The following is an 8503-nucleotide window of genomic DNA, read 5'->3' on the forward strand; positions in this document are numbered from 1 at the left end:
TCCTGTTCCTGTTCTTGAAGGGATGATAGCACATACTTCTTGGGGGGTTTTCCCTTTTGCATCACTCGCTTGAGCCTTCAGAGTATCCAGTAGACACACACACACACACACACACAAAGAGCGAAATCTTGTCAAAGCAAGCAATGAGTACAGATTAGAGATACTTGTCCGCCTTCACAGCCTAAACAGCATGGTCATTCCTGGGGGGATTTGAGACATTGGTAGCGAGAGAAGAGGCTGTTTGGGGGAACAGTCTGGTACAAAACCGCCAATTTCATACTACACATGTGGATTAAGCATCTCCTCTTTCAAATGCCCATGTAACAAATTACGTTCCTGTGATTGCAGCAGGGGCGCCGGGCCTGTATTCAGATGCTCTTGTGCCTGGCAGTGCCTGGCCCGTGCCAGATTGTCTGCAGGCAGCGTTCGCGCTGGCTTTGATAGCGTGCCAGAGCGGCCTCACAGGCACTTGGCTCACCGATCACTCCCCCATCAATACGCTGGCACGGCGTACTCATATCAAAAATGACCCAATTAGTAGACATCGATGTGTTCTGACAGGCACTACCTGCTGGAGTGTAGCAGGCAGTGCAAGCTGCTTTTCTGTCTTCGCGCCGCTCGCAACCTTCCCGCGCGCTTTGAAAATGGTGAGAGTGGAAAATGCAGTTGTTTATTTCCCATTTTCCTACCTGTCTTGAAGCCGACTACCCCCCTCCACTCTCCACCCTCAGGGTAGTCTTTGAACAGCGGTTTGGGTGTCAGAGGTGCGCGTGCAGAAAGCAGTTTAACTAAAACTTTAGTGAGGTGAATAGAGTACCTACTGACAGGAAACATTGTTCTCCCACTGACTGATTGTCAGCACTCATCTTGGCAACTGACAGCCCGAATCCTTCTACATACCCACCTCCACACCCCCTCCAGATGGCTCTGCGTTCTCTGCGTGTGTGCACGAGAGAGTATTTCATCGTCCCTCTTATGCATGCCTATCACAACCTCTGCCTGAGCACTCAATCTTGTGCGTGTGTGAGGAGATGGTGGTAGATTCATCAAACATTCATACATCACTCACCTCAGGAATCGGTGCTCAGCGAAGTACTACACCAGATTCTCTTTGATTTTGCTCCGATCAGACGCCTTCATATCATTCTCATGTGCCACTCTCTGCTTTATCAGCAGACTGGAGATGGAGTCGCCCCACGAACGCAACAGGCAGTCCTCCGAGCTATACGTTGGCAAATAAAACAGCCCTGGCTTAATGAAAGCCAGCCTCGATATTTCATGCGGCCATGCACCATTAACCAAAAGAACTAAGAAGATTTCTAGCTGCTTCTGGGAGTTCTCAACCTTTTTAATGCCCAGAAGCCCACTTTTGTTCAAGACATGTTCACTAGTATATCTACTTCTGGTATTCTGCTGTGAATATAAATAAAACAAAAAATGTGATGTCAGCTTAATGTTGTACATCTATATTTTAAGTGTGGTTAGCATCTTAATTATGTTTTTTAAATTATGTAATTAAATAATTTTCAAATTGTGGCCCATCCAGAAGTTTGCTGAGGCCCCCTAGTGGGCTCCAGCCCCCTGTCTGAGAACCACTGTGCTAAAGTGATGCTCTGACATACAGTGGCATCAACCTCATACTATAAAGAAAAAGTGCAAAATTTGCATCATGAGCTTGCCACTGTAGAAATACCCTCAGAGTGACACACTTGTACCTAAAGAGAACATATTAAAAATAACAACAACGACAACAATATTTTTTATTAATAATATCCACACTTTAAGGGTAGATAAGGTAACATTTTTGCTTATTTTTTCTGACAGTGAACAAATAACACAGTACATACGATAAATACAGTAGCATTCAGATGGTCATGGTTTAGAGTTATTATGGTCAAAAGATTTAAAGTACTCTCTAATTTACTACTTTACTGTAGTTGCACAAGCTTTTTATATGTTATGCATTCTGTGCTTAGCCCTAGGTTAGCATATTTTTAAGCAACATTTCACACAAATAATCATCATTTCACACAATTTGAGATTGTTAAATTTTTAAGTAATGTTAACCACAGGTATACAGTGTAAAACCAAATTTATATGGTGATAGAAGTAACAGCAGAATTTGAGCAAAATACAACCAATTACCAACTGCCTTAATATAAAAAAAAAAATTCATGCACATTCTCACAAAAACTTTCACACGGTTTACTTTTAGAAAAAAGTTACAAATGTTAATAGAGATATTGAAGAGATATTTGAATTATTTAATGATAATATTTAATGATTTCATTCAGTCAACCTTGATCAGGGATTGTTTCCAAGATTGATATTATGCATCAAATCACACCCAGATATACAAATACAGAGTTTCATATTACATTTTAATGCATTGTAGACATTGCCTGTAATCAGGCACTAGACTTTTTTCAACTCAGAATTAAAAAAAAAATAAAATTTGAACAATGAACTTCAGTTAGTCATATAACCCAGATAAAGAGCTACACAACAGGAGTTTGTCTACACAAACTTTACTTTTCTAGTTTATTATTATAATCAGATTTCAATTTAATTTCATTTTAACTTAAATTCTGATTGTTACAAACCCTGGTAAAAACCAATTCAGACATTCATTGTAATTTTTTCGACATTCTTATAAACCGTGCCTTCTCTGTAAAGTTCTGTATTTCCCTACTATATTTAATGCCCGTATGAATCCATCTGGGCAACGAACGAATAGCTGGATTCAGCAGCTGATGGTCTGTAGCTCTGAGCTGGTCATTGTGGAGGTCTTGCAGGTCTCTACTGCCATGTTTTGGCAAGCTGCTCGCATCGACAAACATTTGGCACAGACATAACTACCAGCTGGAGCGTGCATCTCTGCTATTCTGAACGTCCCCTAATGTCACTCTCTCTCTCTCACCTGTCACACAAGCCTCATGTTAACACACAGAGACTTCTCGAGATGTAAGTGAACTTTAAGAGTCGGTGCTCAGATAAAATCTCCTGCAATTAGCCATATTAGGGGTAGTTAAAGAACTCGGAAGCAGATGTTTGGCAGGGAAATTGCTGGTATATAAAGGGATGCTGGTATATAAAATAGTTTTTTTTTAAATGAGGAGGCAACCTGAGGCTATACTGTTTCCAGATCAGTCTTACAGATAGCATTCAGTGAGCATCATCAATTCTGTCAAGCTCAATCTGATCCCAGATTTACTCTACCACTTTAGAGCAGCTCTGAGAAAAAATCTACAGCTGTAAAAGTGAGTTTTTGTGGAGTGGAAAGAGGGTTGCAGCTGTGCTTTGGAGCAGGTGTGTGAAATAGGATGAACTCGGATGTGGCTGTTCCACAGCGTGGCTTTTACCTATAGCTACAGGCTACAGACAGCCCAATTTACCCCATTTCAATCTGATAGTGCTGTTACCATAAAAAATATCTCCTGTGAGTTATGTTACAGGATTATGCAGACTGTTGCTAAAGGAGATTTCAATATATGACATGACACCTGATCCCGGAAGAGCACTGAGCTTGGCAATATGTGCGTATTTTATAACCTTCATGGTAAACTGTGATGATTTGAACTATTGAACTATTTTTGTCAAGATAATATTTCAAACTCTTATAAAGCAGAGTAACAGGGAAGGTAGGAAGAGGCTTTTTAAGGCCATTGTTTATCTACGAGTAAAACAGCTGAAGAGAAGCGCGGCTAATTTGTACACCTTGCCACATCTTGCCTGCTAGCGGAGAGAGACTCCAATAAAAAAGATTTCCAGCTTTTACCATTATCTTTTGATATATGTCAGGCTTGCAGGTGCTTTACCATGGCCTGCGGGGAGAGGAGGTGTTTAAGATAAAAGACAGGTTATTACGATGTGACAGAGATTCAACAGGACCTGCAGGTTAGGACACTAATGCAGGCTAGACAGAGAGCTCTGCTTGGGCTGTTTATAGACTGACTGAAGTCATCTGAAGTCTACTATGTTAAACTATTATGCATGTAGTTTAAACAAGATAACAATAAAATGTTAAGACAAAAGTTAATCAACATTTTAAGTAATATATTTACAGTAAAACGACCTTTTTGGAAAGCATTTACATTTAAAGCTAGTAACATTTTAAAATAAAGGTTCTTTATTGGAATCTATGGCTCCATGAAGAACCTTTAACATTAATGGAACCTTGCACTGAAGTTTCTCATGGGTAAAATGTTCTTCATAATAAGAAAAATATTTTTTTTATTTTAATAGTCAACAGTTAATTTAATAACTGTTCATTAAAAGGTTCAGTTGATTATGTTTGAAAGTTGAATTTAGGACATTTTATCTGGAAAATGTTGGAAAAGTTTTGTTTTAGAATAGCTAATGTGCTGTATTTCCTGGTGAGTCATGCACTTTTTCTGTACATACCTTTCAGGAGGAACCATGGCTTGTTTGTTTTTGTGTGGTATGGGAAAAAAATCACTTTGAAAAGTCATCCAGAGCAGCAAAAAAGTAAAACACCTTTCTAGTTAATTAACCCAAATCCTTTCAGCGTGGTTTCACCCTGTTTTAAAAGCTTGAAACTTGACCATTAACCTCAAAATGGATAAGAGAGCGCTCTCTCTTCACCGTTTTTCTTCTCCAGCAAAATGTGACATAAAAAGCCTGTGAAATGAAATGATGAGTTTAAAACGTCTTTTTGAGGCAAACTCAATTAGGGCTCGCACTGTTTTTTCCACCTCACAAAAAGCCTTACATTAGGATAAGGGCTAGTTATTAGTTCCGCAGTCGTTATTTTACAAATCATTTCTGTTTGCCTTCCACATGCTGTGGCAGAGAGTGGGCTCCAATTAGAAAGGCATTAAAACAGCCACCAGGACTTAGCTGCATTACACCCAGCAATGACATTCCACCTGCCATTATGTTATTAGCAAAGAGCTGCATCGAGAAAGGAAAAAAGGATTTTAATTGAAAATAAAGAGAAATAAAGGCATTTTGAAAGTAGCAGCTGTTAGCTTGCAGATCTCTCAGCAGCTGTTGCTGTCAAGTCTGAATCTGGGCCTATTCACCCCAAATCTCTCTTTCTGGAACTACCATCCAGCGTCCTTTGCTTTGTTCAGCCTTAATGCCGCTTTTCAAAATGAGTTCTGTAGTAATGTAGAGTGTGTTTTTTCCGACTGAACTGGCAACAACAATAATACAATTGAAAGTGAACTTGGAAATCGTGTTTCATTGATATGTTTACATTAGTGTACATACAAAAACTATAAACTCTGATATGACTTTTCAATGGCTTTGTCACTTGCAATCTGACAGATGGACCAAGAAGGACCCTCTGCACAATCTGTTGATGATGGGCCGTATGTCATTTGACTTGGGTCATTGTTTGAGGAGGCACGAGGTTCTGGGACACAGCCCACGGACATCTCACATTCAACACCCATTATCCCAGTCAGCCTTCCGTATACACATAAATTGACATCAACAACATCGGTTATCATCAACGTTATCGTGATATCATTTATGGATATTTAATCATATTGAATTGGTCCAATATACTGCATTAGTGGTTTTTGTGACCCTTTCTGCAGGTTTCATCTTCATCCCACTGGGAGGTGACAAGTGATTAACTTATTTTAGCGAGTCATTTAATCCATTTGTTCAAACACACTGACTCATTCAGGATCGAGCAAGTGACTGTAGTGAGTCACTGAATCATTTACTGAAATTAATTGTTCAAAACATTGATTAATGTAGAGTGGAATCTCATAGTCAAGTCAAGTCTGCTTTATTGTCGATTCTTCCACATGAACAGCACATACATACAGAGAATTGAAATTGCGTTACTCTCAGACCCTTGGTGCATACAAATAACACTTACAGTAGAGCATAAAAAAACAGATCCCCATTGTCTCCTGAGCATCATGGCCTCCTAATCATCCCTATACACTGAGTGGCTCTGTCTCCTCTCCACCAGTAAGCTAAAGTGTGGGGGGCGTTCTGGCACAATATGGCTGCTGTCGCATCATCCAGGTGAAAGCTGCACATTGGTGGTGGTTGAGGAGATTCCCCCTTTCATGTAAAAGCGCTTCAAGTACACTGAGAAGCTCTATATAAATGTAACGAATTAAAAATATATATATATTATTGTAGATACAGATTAAATATAAAATACAACTATACAAATAAGAGCATGTAAAAAAATAAAAATAAAAATAAAATACAGTTAATTAAAGCAGCAGAAGGCACATTGCAGTGAAGTAAACAAACAGTGCAGATTAAATAATTGTAGTGCAAAAGAGCTTGTTCAGATTGATTTAAAGTGACAAAAAGCTCAGAGAGCAGTTCTTTATTTAAACTTACTGAATAGGTAGTTGAATGAGGTAGTGAGCAGACCAATGCTCTACAAAGTGACTGGTGCAGGTCAGAGTTTGTTTTGTGGGTGTGGGGAGTGGAAAGACCTGTGGAAGTGGGATCATAGAGCTATTCACTCATCCGATTAATTCAAAAACACTTTTTTTTTCAGTCAGGAAAAAAAAACATGAATTTGATTCATTCACGGAACAGATTCCTTAAAAAAAACACATATTCCATCATGAACCAATAAGCTGCAGTCTTAAGTGAGGGAATGAATAATTTGCTCATTCAATTCGTTCAAACAATGAAATTAGTGACCTCTTCTGAGTGAGTAAGTGATTCATTGACTGAAATCTTGATCAGCAGCTTTCTTATTGACATGATTTTCATTTGTAGTTTCGAATATTTTGATTATATCATTAGTATTATCAGTATTGCATTCTTACATGTTCTTGTACAACCAGAGTTGATGTGTTGGTCTTCATGTGCTGTATTGTATAACCAGTATAATTAAGAATAAAATCTGGGTGTGTTGTGCTTTGGGTTCATGCTACAGTCTGTAATGATGAACTGTGAGCTTGAGTTCCTCCATCCAGCCTTGCTACTGACCTGAGGTCAGGGCTACAGCAGCGGTGGGAGAGGAGGACTGTGCATAAATCTGCTTAGCTGCATACATGCAATGAAATAGTGTCTCATTAAATTGGTGGTTTAGATATCCCTTATGAAACAAAAATATATTGCAGTATATTGGAAAATATCATGTAATATATTAGGCATATATTCTTATGTATATTATTTTTTTCCAATATATTGCAATATATTGAAAGCGGCAATCATTTGTATATTTTGCAATATATTATATAATATATGTGTCATCAATATATTATTAAATGTATTCAAATATATAAAATATTAGAAATAAAAAGGGAAAATAATATATTACAATATATCACAATATATTTTAAGAAATATATTGGTAAATATATTTTCCTTTCGTAAGGGATAGCTACACATGTTAGTATGTTGGTATACATGCGAGTTGATCGTGTACTGTTGTGTATATATGTATATATATATATATATATATATATATAAATACATACACGTACACACACACACACACGCACAGCCAGTAGTTTATGTATCCTGCTTGCCTTTTACATTTCTAACCACAGTATTCACATAATCCTCTCTATGTATTTACTGTTACTAAGGCTAAAAGCTGCCCATCATGATAATAAGCGATATAGAGGTCCAAACTATAGATTCTGGTCTCTCATAATAGTCAGTCATAAAAATGATAAATAAATATAACGAGTCCCATTGACCCTTCGTTTCACCCTTTCTCATTTTCCCTGTGGTTAGGGGTTAGCATCACTTTAGGTCATTTCCTTCATTTGCCTAGACATGAAATTGTACGAAATTAGTTACCCCCCATTGCCCCTTGGCAACTCCCCCCCTCCCCCCACTAACCCATCTATTCCCTGTCAGAGACTTGTGTGTTGCCATTTGGCCATGAGGCATTGTGTGTTTTGCAGCCTTGCCAGCAACTGCCATTTGGACTCTTAAGAGGCCGAGGACCCTCCCCCTTTGAGCTGCATCCAGCTTTCTATGCTCTCTGTTTTTCTTTCTCCCTCTCTCTTTTTTAATAACTTCCCCGGAAGGCACTTCGCTCTTTTTTCTCTCCACTTCACACACCCATCCTTTTAATTTGATCATGGCTCTCTCTGGCAAAGCTGTGATGCTGATAAGAAAGGTATGGCTGCATTTAACTGACAGCTTGCCGTCTCCCTGATTGTATGTGCATGTGCAAATGCATTTGTGTGCGTTCAGATCTGAATTCAATGCCACTCAGTGAGCTCTGCTCTTAAACACATCCCGTGGGGGGTTTCAGTCTGTAATATTGCACAAAACCGAGATGCCAGACTGTGAACATGAATCCATGATAAGTCCCAGACAAACCATGTGAATTTGATACGGTGCTTCTAAAAAAAAAAAATGCTTTCAAAATGTTTCAGTTTACATGTTAAAGACTACCTGCCTCCACACACATATAAAATAGTGTTGTGGTCTTTTTATTTTGTATTTTTAGAACCTTATTGTCCAAAGTATTTTATCCTAGTGTCTGTATATCAGTGTTTTTCAGTCATTTTGACTCAAAGCTCCCCAC

Source organism: Carassius auratus, chromosome 41 (genome assembly GCF_003368295.1).
Source record: "Carassius auratus strain Wakin chromosome 41, ASM336829v1, whole genome shotgun sequence".
In the NCBI taxonomy this organism is placed as follows: Eukaryota; Metazoa; Chordata; class Actinopteri; order Cypriniformes; family Cyprinidae; genus Carassius; species Carassius auratus.